The following is a 12814-nucleotide window of genomic DNA, read 5'->3' as shown; positions in this document are numbered from 1 at the left end:
GTAACATCGAACTGGCTGTGGGTTAAGACCCTTACATCTCCTCTCATTGTGTGTACTTTGCTGGGTGGGGTGAGTGCCCTATCCAACATCAGGAACACAGACACACACACCCTCTCAGGTGTAACTCCCACTCCTAGGTCAACAAATGTTTTAATAAGTCCCTTTGAACAGACGCGACCTGTAGATTTATGTGATCAGTCTATCAGAAATAATTTGGGGTTGGGCAAGAAGACCGCCTTCCTCTCCAGAAGAGCCTTTATTGTGCACTGTCTAGTTAATGAGCCTCTCTCTTTCTGAGCCTCGGACCGAGCGCGCTATTCTACGTGTCTGCACCGCCGGAGCAAGAGAGATGAGAAGCAAACCTCCTGGGCCCTGGAGCCATCAGGACTGAGCTTTCTCCCGGCCCGAGGGCAGGGCCAGAAGACCCCCCGCCGGGTTTCTCCCCGGTTCCCCGGCGGGGCTACGGCGGGAGAAAGGGAATCGATTCTGTCTGGAGTGGTGGCGAGCCTAACACTTCCTGCGGTGATTTGCAATCCCGGCCGAGGTTGCGAGCTTCCCATTGGCTCGGGGGCCGACGCCGCGCAGTCTGGAGGGGCGGGGCCGAGCGCAGGGGCGGGGCGGGGCGGGGCGGGGCCGAACCCGGCCCAGCCGGGGCCCAGGGTTCGAAAACTGGAGGCCGCAGAGCCGAGGGGCTACCGCTGCCAGCCTCGCTCTCCGTTCTTGCGAGTCCCTCGTCTCGCGGAGTTTTTTAAGAAAAAGCGGATGCCAGTGACAAGTTAATAGCTCTCGCTGCTCTCCTAGGTTAAACCGAACCTCCTTCCTAAGCCGAGTCCCCTTCCAGAGTAGATAAGGCGCCGACCACGGTACCCAGAGCCATAGTGCTCGCGGCTCCCCGCGCCCCCTCGTCGGCGCCCGCCCACACTCGTGGTTACAGACCCCCGCACCCCAAGCTGGTGTCCACAGTCCCCGACCCCTCCACACCCGGGACGCGGGGTCTTGAGCGCCTCTCCTCCACCCGCCGGCGGACACCGCGGGTTCTCCAGCCCACCCACAGCCAGCGAACACTTCTCCACGCACCTAGCTGGAGCCCTGCCACACTCCAGCCTCCTCCCGCCAGTTCACGCCTGCCTCCTACTTCACACACTCACCCGGCCCCTTCCTTACACGCTCACCGCTCCCTCTTAGACTCACCCCAACCTCCCTCATACGCACACCCCTGCCCCCTCCCTCGCACACTCATCCCCGTCCCCCCACCCCGAACCCTCACCCCTGCCCCCCCTCGCACACTCCTCCCCGTTTACCCCTCGCACCCTCACCCCTGCCCCTTCCCCCGCACCCTCACCCCAACCCCCCCTCGCACACTCATCCCCGTTCACCCCTCGCACCTTCACCCCTGCCCCCTCCTTCGCACCTTCACCCCTGCCCCCTCCTTCGCACACTCATCCCTGCCCACTCCTTCGCACACTCATCCCTGCCCGCTCCCGCACCCACTCATTCCTGCCCCCTCCCTCGCACACCTCATCTCCGTCCACCCCTCGCACCCTCACCCCTGCCCCCTCCCAAGCACACTCCTCCCGGCCTGCTCCCGCACTTACTCATCCCCGCGCCCTCCCTCGCCCCCTCACCCCTGCCACCACCCTCGCACACTTCACCCAGCCGCCTCCCTCACACACTCTCTCCAGCCTCGCACACATCCCCGCGTCGCACTACCTGCTCTGTCACACCTGCACCCCGGTTCCTCCTCGCCCCCTCACGCCCGCTCCTCTCCCTCGCACCGCATCTCTCCCCGACACACGTGCACACTCATTCCGCATTCAGCACTAGGCACCAGCCCGCGCCAGGCGCTGGACCCTCGCGCCGGCGATCGTGGGAACCGGGCGGAGCCTCTCGGTCCCTGTCCCCCACGGTCATCCATCTCCCTCCCGGGCGGCTCGCCGAGACTTCAAAGGCGGCCGGGCGGCTGGAGGTCCGCCCCAGGCTCCGCCCGGCCGCGGCGCAGACTCGGAGGCCCGGGCAGCCGGCGGTCTCTGGGCACCGGGCTGGGCTGCCGGTTGCGGGGCGGCCGGCGGGACCAGTCAGGCGGGAGCCTCAGGCGCGGGGGGCCCCGGCAGCGCAGTGAGCGCAGCACCGCGGAGGCGCCTTGCTTCAGCCCCGCCTGTGAAACCTTTCCGATGAACGCGTGTTCCGGGTGCTTGACCCTCTCTGCTAAAGCAAATGAGTCTCCCCTGGAGCTTAAGCCATGTTTCCTTCCTTCTTTCCTTCCTCCAGGTCGGACACCCCTCATTGACAGGCTCTAATCCTCGGATCGGAACTACTTCTGCCTGGAAGATTTGGCCGGCTTTTCCTTTTCTCTCAGCGTTCCTGAAAAGCCAATTCGTTCTGAGCTGCATTGATGGCGGGGTCTGGAGGAGGAGGGCTACTTCCAACTTCTGGCACCACCTGGGTGGTCGCCTACCGTGATTCCTTTATGGCTCTTATTCTCCTCATCTTTATAAAGGCCATTTTGCATAGAATAGTTAAGGAAGCTTACGTCGTTTATCTTGGCATTGATCTTGCAGGGATAGAATGACCAGTTTATATTTAGTTATGAGATTTTTGAGAGCAGGGACTCTAGATCCTAGCACAGGGCCTGGCGAATAAACAGCTATGCCTTCACTTCTGCTGAATTCAGCTGAACCAGCTTTTTGCATAGAGCTTTCCAGACACTCTCAGATACACTTAAAATGCTATCAAAATCTTTCCAGGAAGAACAGAAAAAAGAAGGGTAGGAAGGAAAGAAGGATGAGGGCAGGGACTCCCAGAATAATTTCAGATCCTTTGAAAGAAACAAGTTAGATTTAGATATTCAAAGCTAAGCGGTGCAGACCCTGCACTTCTAAGTGTGAACACAGAAGCTCTAAAACCTCATTACGTACCTCAAGTTCATTTTGTTTTCCAAGCTAACAGTGCCAGCCTTCCTTAATAGGTAACATTCTCTGACTTTGCATTGTCTTTATTACCTTTTTGACCCACCTTCAGACTCTATGTGTAAGTGCTGAGCTGTGAACACAAGTCTAAACTAGACACAGATTGTTCAAATCTAGAAAATGGAAACTTCTTTTTTTCAGTTAAAGAGCTTTTAACCCACTTAAAGGAAGGGCAAAGGGTAACTTAACCCGATTAGTTTTTTACAAAAATTGGTGGCAGTGTGGAGACCATCTGCACAGAAGCACAGAGGAACCCTCTGCCAGGGCTTTAATGAACATAATATACTCTACTTCTTTTGTTCACAAGGTAGATAAAATTTTTCATTCAACAATAAATTTTTGAGATCTAACCATTCTGAGATACATCAATCTTTGTTTTAACTGCTGCATCACATTCCACGAAATAGATAGTTTAGAACAGATTCCTCTTCCCATATGGACATTTAGAGAACATTTTTTTTTTCTATTACAAAAGAATGTTGTAGAGATGTCCCTTGTACTCGTGGTCTCCTTGTTTGCTCAAGAGTGTTTCTCTTACTTTCGTCCCTAAAAACTAAATTGCTGGGTTGTAGGATTACATATCTTCGTCTTGGCTAGATATTGCCAAATTGTTTTTCAAAGTGGTTAGAACAGTCTGCTCTCTTATTAGTATATCAGACACCTACTTTTTGCACACTTCCAACAAGACTTGGTATTATCAGACTTTTCCACCACCACCCCAATCTCAAGGGTATGAAATGGAATGTCTTTTAGTTTACATCTCCTTTAGTACTCATTCAAGTCTTTCAAAATGATCTAAAACAGCATTGTCCACATTGTCCAATAGAACTTTCTGTAGTGGTGGAAATCTTCTCCCTTTCATAGGTTTCTCTCTATTTTACTTAGTCTTCTAAATGACATCGGTTTGCCTACAAAGGAAACATGTTCACATCAACCAACAACTTTAAAATACGACAAAAGTTTAAATTATTTAAACAACTCATTACCTGTAGACCACACCAGATTATAAAGCTTGCCAATCCAGGGTATTACACATAGCCCTGCTCTGGATTTCAACTCTATTTCCAGCCCATCAGTCCTAGCAGGTCTATGCTAAACATTTCACTTGTCTCTAAACACACCATATGCCAGCTCATCTCAGCCTTTGTACATGTAGCTCTCTGCGATTGTTATGCTTTTTCTTCCCTCCCCACCAGCCATGCCTCTTTACTTGTATATCCCTCCTACCAGAATGAGCTTCATGAGAACAAAAGAGGTTTTTTATTCATTGCATTGTTGCATTCGTAGTACCTCTCCTAATACAAGAAAGACAGCTAGGGGTCAATATGTGTTTCTTGAACGCATGCAAGCATGAATGAATGAAAGAATAAAATATTCTGGGGGAAAAATTGATCCAAAATAGAAATCTAGGGGGCACCTTGGTGGCTCAGTGGGTTAAAACCTCTGCCTTTGGCTCAGGTCATGATCTCAGGGTCTTGGGATCAAGCCCCACATTGGGCTCTCTGCTCAGCAGGGAGCCTGCTTCCTCCTCTCTCTCTGCCTGCCTCTCTGCCTGCTTGTGATATCTGTCTGTCAAATAAATAAATAAAATTCTTCAAAAAAAAAAAAGAGTTCAAAATAGAAAAATCTAAGATACAGTGTCATAACTTACACTTGATCTTAGCCAAAAGGCCGAGAAGCGATACAGTGTCATAACTTAAAAAGAAAATTCTGTGCCCTGGTCCTGTGGGAATGCTATAGCAAAAATACCATAAACTAGCCATAGGCTTATAAATAATAAATACTCATTGCTCACTGTTCTGGGGTTGGAAAGTCCAAGATCAAGGCACTGGAAGATTCAGTGTCTGGTGAAACCACACTTCCTCATTGATGGTGCCTATTTGCTGTGTCCGCACTTCGTAGAAGGAGCAAAAGAGCTGTCTAGGGCCTTTTTTAAATAAGTTCCCTAATCTGATTCATGAGGGATCCACCTTCGTCAACTAATCACCTCCCAAAGGTCCACCTTCTAATGCCCTCATGCCAAGCATTAGGTCTTAACATATGAATTTTAGGAGAGCACAGACAGACTGTAGCCCCCTTCTCTCAACCATAGCCTATATGTATTTTAAAATAAGCACTTCTTATATTGATTTGTATTCTCTTCCACTGATCTTTTCATTTCTGTTGTAGATCAGTTTTGTTCCTATTATTATAACAAAGAAAAAAATCCCCCCAAACCTATCAGTTAGGAATCATTCATCCGCTAGAAACAAAGAAAGAAAAATAAAACCTAATGACCAGTAGCTCAAACAAATATCTTTTTCCAAATTATCAGAAGCATAAGGGAGATGGATATTGGCACAGATTTTATGGCCTCCCTGCTAATTTCTGACTTTCCCTCAGTGTCACAAAATAGCTGCAGGGCTCCTGGTACATTCACATCCAATGCAGGAAAGAAGAAGGAAGGGACAAGGCCATGATACAAAGTAATTATAAGAAGTACAAAACTCTTTCTATAACACCTCACCACAGCAGACCTCCTATATTTTCCTTGGCCAGAATCGGGTAAAGGATCATTCTTACCCATAAAGGAGGTGAGGATCACCTTCACAATAATGAGCCAAAGCCAGAGACTGGACACATTGCCAACACCTGGCAAGTAAAATTCCATTAACAAGGAAGAAAAGGGGGTACTGGATACCTAACTAGGCATCCTCCATAAAACATGATCTCCCCATTTATTTTTTAAAGATTTTATTTATTTGCCAGAGAGAGAGAGAGTACACACAAGCAGGCAGAGAGTCAGGCAGAGGCAGCGAGAGAAGCAGGCTCCCTGCCAAGCAAGGATCCCAATGCGGTACTCGATTCCAGAACTCTGGGATCATGACCTGAGCCAAAGGCAGCGGCTTAACCAACTGAGCCACCCAGACATCCCTGATTTCCACATTTAAACAGAAAACCAAATGTCTGGTCTAACCTCATGTTCTAGACAATCCTATCCCACCTCCCAGAAGGCATCAAGGCTTGAAGGCTTAAAAATTCCAAGTTGTATAGGATGGATTTAATGGATTTTGACCAGGGGCTCTGTTTGCTCTTAAAAGAAAGGAAAAATAGGAGCAGAGCAGGAGAGGGGTGTCTGAAAATGGGGATAGTGGAAAAGAGAAGTATAACATTGGACTCCATTAGGAAGCTGCCTATAAACTAGGGTCGCTGTTTCAGCTTCCTATTCTGACCCACTGCTCACAGAACTGGAAATTCAGCATTTATTCTTGCAAGATATCAGACGGTCCACCCAAGCCAAGGAGGAGAAACAGAGGAATTAGGTTGTAGGAATTAACTTCAGGGTTAACCGCCTACCCATCTTTATTTTAAGTGCTATGCCCACTTGTGATCCTTGAAAACAAAAAATTTGGGTTGGATCCTAGAATAAAGCAATAATTGATGTCAGTTTAGTACATTAAATAAAGTGGCAAGAAACACACGAAAGGGAATCTATGGACACAATAGACTACACTACATTATATTATATCTTTTCTGTAGATTGCCAACAGGATAATGGAGAGAGATGAAATAAAAACATTATTTCTTGATAGTCTCAACAAAATAGGAAACTCTTATTGTTGTATATAGGACCAATATATCTAGCAAGAAATTCCCACCTTTCTGACCATCTAAATTCTAATCTTTCTTTAAGTCTCTCGCTTTCTCTCCCTCTCTCTGGAATTTACTATACAACTCATTTGTTCATTCATCTTTTTAAAGTTTTTTTTTTTATTTATTTATTTGACAGAGGGAGATCACAAGTAGGCAGAGAGGCAGGCAGAGAGAGAGGAGGAAGCAGGCTCCCTGCTGAGCAGAGAGCCCGATGCGGGACTCGATCCCAGGACCCTGAGATCATGACCTGAGCCGAAGGCAGCAGCTTAACCCACTGAGCCACCCAGGCGCCCCATTCATCTTTTTAACAAGTAACTTGGAGGACGTTCCATTTTTGGTAAGTTTCCAGCACAGTAAGGAAACAAGCTCTTGAGAGTGAATTTGGAAAATGATAGAAGACATGGTGCTGCATGAGTAATTATTTTGAAAATGGCTACATTTGCCTTGTGTGAATATATTGATAATCTCTTTTTCCCCTTTACTTTCCTTTTCTTTTTTAAAGGGTCTTTTATTTATTTTAGAGAAAGAGGAGAGAGCAAGAGTGCAAGTGGGGGAGGGACAGAGGGGAGAGGGAGAGACAGAGAATCTCAAGTAGTATCCCTGCTGAGCCCAACATGGGGCTTGATCCCACGACCCTGAGATCATGACCTAAGCCAAAATCAAGAGTCAGATGCTTAATCCACTGAGCCACCCAGGCACCCCTCCTTTTACTTTCAAATGTACTTTAAGTATATAGACACATTTTAAAGTAACACAACCTATTCTAGTTTCCCTACAACTGATCATTAAGGTTGTCCAGCTTGTAATTAAAAATTACTAAGCATTCAAGTATGCAAAGAAATAGGAAAATGGGGGTGGTGGTGCCTGAGTGGCTCAGTGGGTTAAGGCCTCTGCCTTCAGTTCAGGTCATGATCCCGGGGTCCTGGGATCGAGCCCCATGTCGGACTCTCTGCTCAGCAGGGAGCCTACTTCCACCTCTCTCTCTCTCTGCCTGCCTCTCTGCCTACTTGTGATCTCTGCCTGTCAAGTAAATAATTAAAATCTTAAAAATAAAAATAGGAAACTGTGACTCACAGTCAAAGATAAAAGCAGTCAGTAGAAATAGTAAGATTACTCCGATGATGGAATTAGGTGGCAAGGACTTTAAAGCACCATTGAAAATGTGTTCAAATGTGAAATTGTGTTAGGAAATGACAAGCATGAGTGAATCGGTGGGAATTATCAGCAGAGAACTGGAAAAAAATGGAAATTCTAGAACTGAAAACTATATCTGTAATGAAAATGTCATTAAATGGGCTTAATAGCACATTGACATCTGGACAACAAAGGACCAGTGAATCTGAATACCGACCTGTGGAAGCTATTTAAATCCAAAGAACAAAAAGAAAGAACAAATTTGAAAAAAATCTAAACATTCATTAATTTTCATTTTAAATTGAATTATAGTTGACAAATAAGAGAAAAAATTTTTAAATGAACAGAGCTTCAGTGCATGTAACAAAATATCAAATAACCTATATGTTAGAGTTTCAGAAAGAAAAGAGATAAAAATGGGGCAGAGAAAGTACTTGAAGACATATTGGTCCCAAATTTTCCAAATTTGGCTTTAAAAAGCCATCAAAACAAGCAAAAAATAGACCTACAAATCTGGGAAGCTCTGTAAACACTAAATAAGATAAATACAAGGAAAACCACATTTTAGCCCATCATTATCCAACTGCTGAAAAGCAAAATCTTAAAAACAGCCAGAGGAAAAAAAGAAATAAAATCATGATACAGGGATTGATTATACAAATGAAGGCTTATCATTCATCAGAAACAAGGGAGACATAAGTGAGTATATCTAACTTTTGTATTATTGAGGGGGGAGGAAATGAATGGGGAAGAAGGAGAAAAGAGAAATGGTGTGTCAACCAAAAAGAAAGCAAATTTCTGGACACACTTATTGGGTTTGAGAGGACCCTGTAGAAGCTGCTTGATTGCACTACCTTATCTAGAGAATACAAAGGATGTAACAGGAATGAAGACCTCCCCTCAATGAGATAATAATGTGATTGTATTAGCTGTAAAAAAAAAAAATGTCTAAGAAAGAAGAGATGGAGGGAGGCAAGCTAGAGTGGTTAAGGAAGGCTAGGAGGAGCAGGTTGGGGAGAGCGTAAACGATGCTTGGAGAATTCTGTCCAATCAGGATAGAAAGGCACGCAGCACAGGGAAGAGTCCCAACAAAGATGGAGGAGTGAGCATGGTACCTCAGAAATCAGACATGGATGGAAGTGGGTAGGGAGGAGGAGTTCAGAACCCAGGGATCATCAAGCCTTATTTTCCTCCTTAATTGATGACCTATATAGTGCTAGAGGTAGCATAGGATAGGGGTTACATATTGAGGCTCTGAAGTCAGACTGCCCGGATTCAAATCCTTTCTTCAAGACTTATTAGCCAGTTGCCTAGACCAGTTATTTCACCTTCAAGGGTTTTCTCTTTCTTCACTTGTTAGCAGATAGTAAACCAGTATCTAGGCAAAAATATGTGTAGGACTCTTAGAACAGTGCCTGGAGTACTGTAAATGGTCAGTCATGTTTGCTATTATTCTTAAATTAAGTTCTCGATGAATATTTGTTAAGCGACTATTAAAGGGATTGGTGGTATTTGCTGAAGCAAAGTGGTTGTCCCAAACAAGGGCTAAAATACGTTTAAGGCAGCTGGGATATAAGCATGATAAACAATCAACCCACAAAAACAGAAGCCACATATGAAGTGATCTTGTCACCTGGAAGTCACCAATCACATTCAGATGGCGTGAATAGGACATGCCAAGCAACAATATCTCATTGGAAGAGAGGTTGAAGCCATTGATCTCAAGAGAGAAAAATCTCTAAATATGAGAGACCTTAAATTGGACTCAAATCATGTAATTTTTAAACATCACTTGAAAAACAGCTATATAAACCTAGATTTATTGCTTACAGAGTCACCTCTGAGCAAGGAAATAAACTTTTTCCTTTGCAAATGAAGACTTTAAAAGGAAAATTGGCCAATTACTATAATTGGATCCACCAATTACTATGAAAAGTTCCTTTATTTCCTAAAGCCGTGACCAATACAGACAGAGAAAATTGGCCATTTGTTACTTCATACCCTTTTGTGGGAGACAAGTATCCCCCTTGAAAGCATACTTTCTAAGCTGAGGCTGCATGAGAGAATTCAAAGGACTTTTTTTTACCCCCCACAGCGACAGCATCTACTCACATTCAAGTTCTATGTTGTTGATAGTTGTTGATAGTACTGTCTCCAAAGCAAGTATCCTTAAGGTTATTACTGGGTGTTTTTAGCCAAGAGCTCTAGCTCATGACATCTGCCATCCAAATGAGAATTAAAACTAGGGTAGAGGACTTACTTCTCAGGTCACCATCATATTACCGAAGGATTAGCTTGTACTTTTGAGCTCTCATATATCCAGCCAAATGATATTCATCTAGCTATGAAATTTTAACTATTTTTCAAATATAGATCATTCTACATAGGAATTCCCAGTTGGGAGATACCAGAATTTGTGATACTTTCTGGAAATATCACAACTGACTTAAGATGGAAAAGTAAATTAAAAAATGAGGTTCTGGGACTTCGTAGAGTCTAGAGTGACGATAAACTTTGAGACTTCTGGGGTCTCAAAGTTTAACTTACTTCCATCTCATCTTATGAATGGGTATTTAAGTCATTCCAAGGTTTTGAGAACTGATCTTATTTCTAAACCCTAGGTACGTGAGTGATAAGTTTTATATTGAATCATAATGTCAATTTATCTGTGGAAATGTTTGCAGATGAAAAGAATAAATGATCAAAACAAAAATCAAATCACCAATTCCCAAAAGACTTTGAAGATGGAAAAGGTATATTGTACAAATATCTATACCTTACTCCTTGCAGTCCAGTCTAGGGACTATCTGTTAGCAATGTCTCTCAAGCTTTTTCCACCAGAAGTATGTGAGCTATGTGAAATTTTTGTCAGGTACAGGAGAAAGAAAGTGACTGACAAGAAAGGCACAATGATCTTGGTAGGGGCTACTTCTTTATTAGCCCTCAAACTACATAGTTTAAATAATTTTGACCCAAAAGCATCCACATGAGCTAGAAAAATTTTGTAAAAATTATCGAACAAGATTCTGGTGAAACACACTAGCAGAAAAATATCCACATTATCCAGAGTGGAACATACTTTCCTCTTGGATTAGACTGAAATTTTTCTCAAGTGTGGTCAACAGAGTTTAGGTCTATTGATGCCTTGGCAAACATGAGTTCTCCTCTAGTACTAAGGCATCCTCTGGGATTAGCTGGTACCAAAAGCCTCAGTGATGTCACTGAGACTACATTCTATGGAGAACACCCCTGAGATGAGGCAGGCTGGTCTTGGCACCATACCTGTTTCCCACTTCCTTTCTTTCATCTTCTTTCTCCAACCACTTGGGACACCTGGCCATCAGACACTTGCTATAGATTCCCACAGGAGCCTTTCTCAGCAGTGTTGTCCCAGGAATTCTGTCCCCACTGTTCCAGGAATCAGGGCAGTAGACCCCAACCTGAGTGAGAGGGACATAGAGTGGCGTAGTCACTGAGAAACACAACAGCCTTCCTCAATCAACCCAACATCTGAGATGTCAATGGCAGACTCACCTGTGAAAGCTGGGAGGCATGGAACTTTTACTTTTATCTTTTATCTTGCCACAAAACTTGATGCCGCCTTGGTATCTCAACTTTCTTTGGGAGAAGGGTCAAAGCTCTGCAAGTTACAAAAGGAAAGTCTCATTTATTTCTAAGCTCTTCGTGCTTTTTCATAATTGCTGGAATCTGCTTCACAGCCAGATTCCCAGAGACAAGCTATAGCAAGGCATCCCCTCCTCTCCTCTAATGCACATGCTGTCCTTTCTTTATTAAAGAGCCCAATCTCTCCCTTCTTACACAAGCCAGCTTCTCGCTTTCAGGGCTAGTGGAAAACACAGGGTATTTGTCTTTATGTAAGATGATGTCAGGCATCTGAGCCTTTAATGGATGTTGAGACTCCACAATCCTTGGGCAGTGCAGGGAGGGGAGTAGTGGGACTGGGAGGAGGGTATGTGTGCTGTGAAATCATGTTTTGAATCCTTAAGGTAAGAATTTTAATGAGAAACAACTGTCAAAGAAGCTTATTTTCTGAACTGGTACCACAATTTTATTTTGAAAAATGAGTTTTTGCGAAAACCGGCCAGTGTTGAGCAGTGTAGGGGGAAAAGGGGCTGTTTTGAGCATCTGACCAGAACTGAAAAATACAGGAACACACTTAAAGAGAAAGGACATGCTCTCTCCCATGAAGAAACAAGAGAACTTTCCGCCATCCCGCTAGGCCAGTGTTTTCCCAGCTCTGCAGTGCTCTTGTAAATTTGTAAATTTGCCACAGCTCACTTGTAAATTTGCCGGGGTGGCAGGGACACATGATTCTTGGCTGGGAGGTCTGCCAGCTATCAGAAGCCCCCAACTCTCAGGAGGGAGAAGGGGGCGGGTGCCCAGAGACCACCCCGGGTTGTATTTATTTGGGGGATATTTGCTGGTACTGATAGCAAGTCCCACTAGACAGATACAGCCCACGTCGGAATGTCTTGTTGAGAATTCCATCAGCTTCCCAGTATCAGACCTAGCACCTTATAAAACAAATCCTTACATTATAACAAAGGTAAGTGCAGCCTTCCCTATCTGGCTCTACATGTCACCTGATCTTTTAGATTCTTCCCTGCCTGAATCCATCTCGCCAGAAACCCCTTGTTTATTCTCAGTAGGCAGAAACCCATAATTCTTATTCATTTTATCGATTTTCCCTCTGTTCACAAATCCCCCTTCATTCTTCCTCATTTCTGGTTACCTCATTGTCCCTTGGTCTCCAAAGAATCATCTCACACCCACAAGCCAGACAGATTAATGTCCCTAGTTCCCAAGATGTGTGTTTGGGCTGACTCCAGCTGACCACTGGGATTTTGAGCCATGACCCTATCCTGAGGGAAACTCCCTCTCTTTTTATCCTCAATTTATGCATATTCCTGATCCTCCGTCTCAGCCTAAAAAAAAAGCCTATCTAGCTTCCCAAACCTTTCTAAGCGGAAACTTAACACTCTCTTATCATCCGCAAACCTCCCTTGAACCTTTGAACCCTGAAAGGGAGTACAGGCCCTCTTAGAAATTTGGAATGATTT

The sequence above is a fragment of the Neovison vison genome, chromosome 12, assembly GCF_020171115.1.
Source record: "Neovison vison isolate M4711 chromosome 12, ASM_NN_V1, whole genome shotgun sequence".
NCBI classification, from domain to species: domain Eukaryota; kingdom Metazoa; phylum Chordata; class Mammalia; order Carnivora; family Mustelidae; genus Neogale; species Neogale vison.
Note: the sequence above shows the minus strand (reverse complement) of the source record.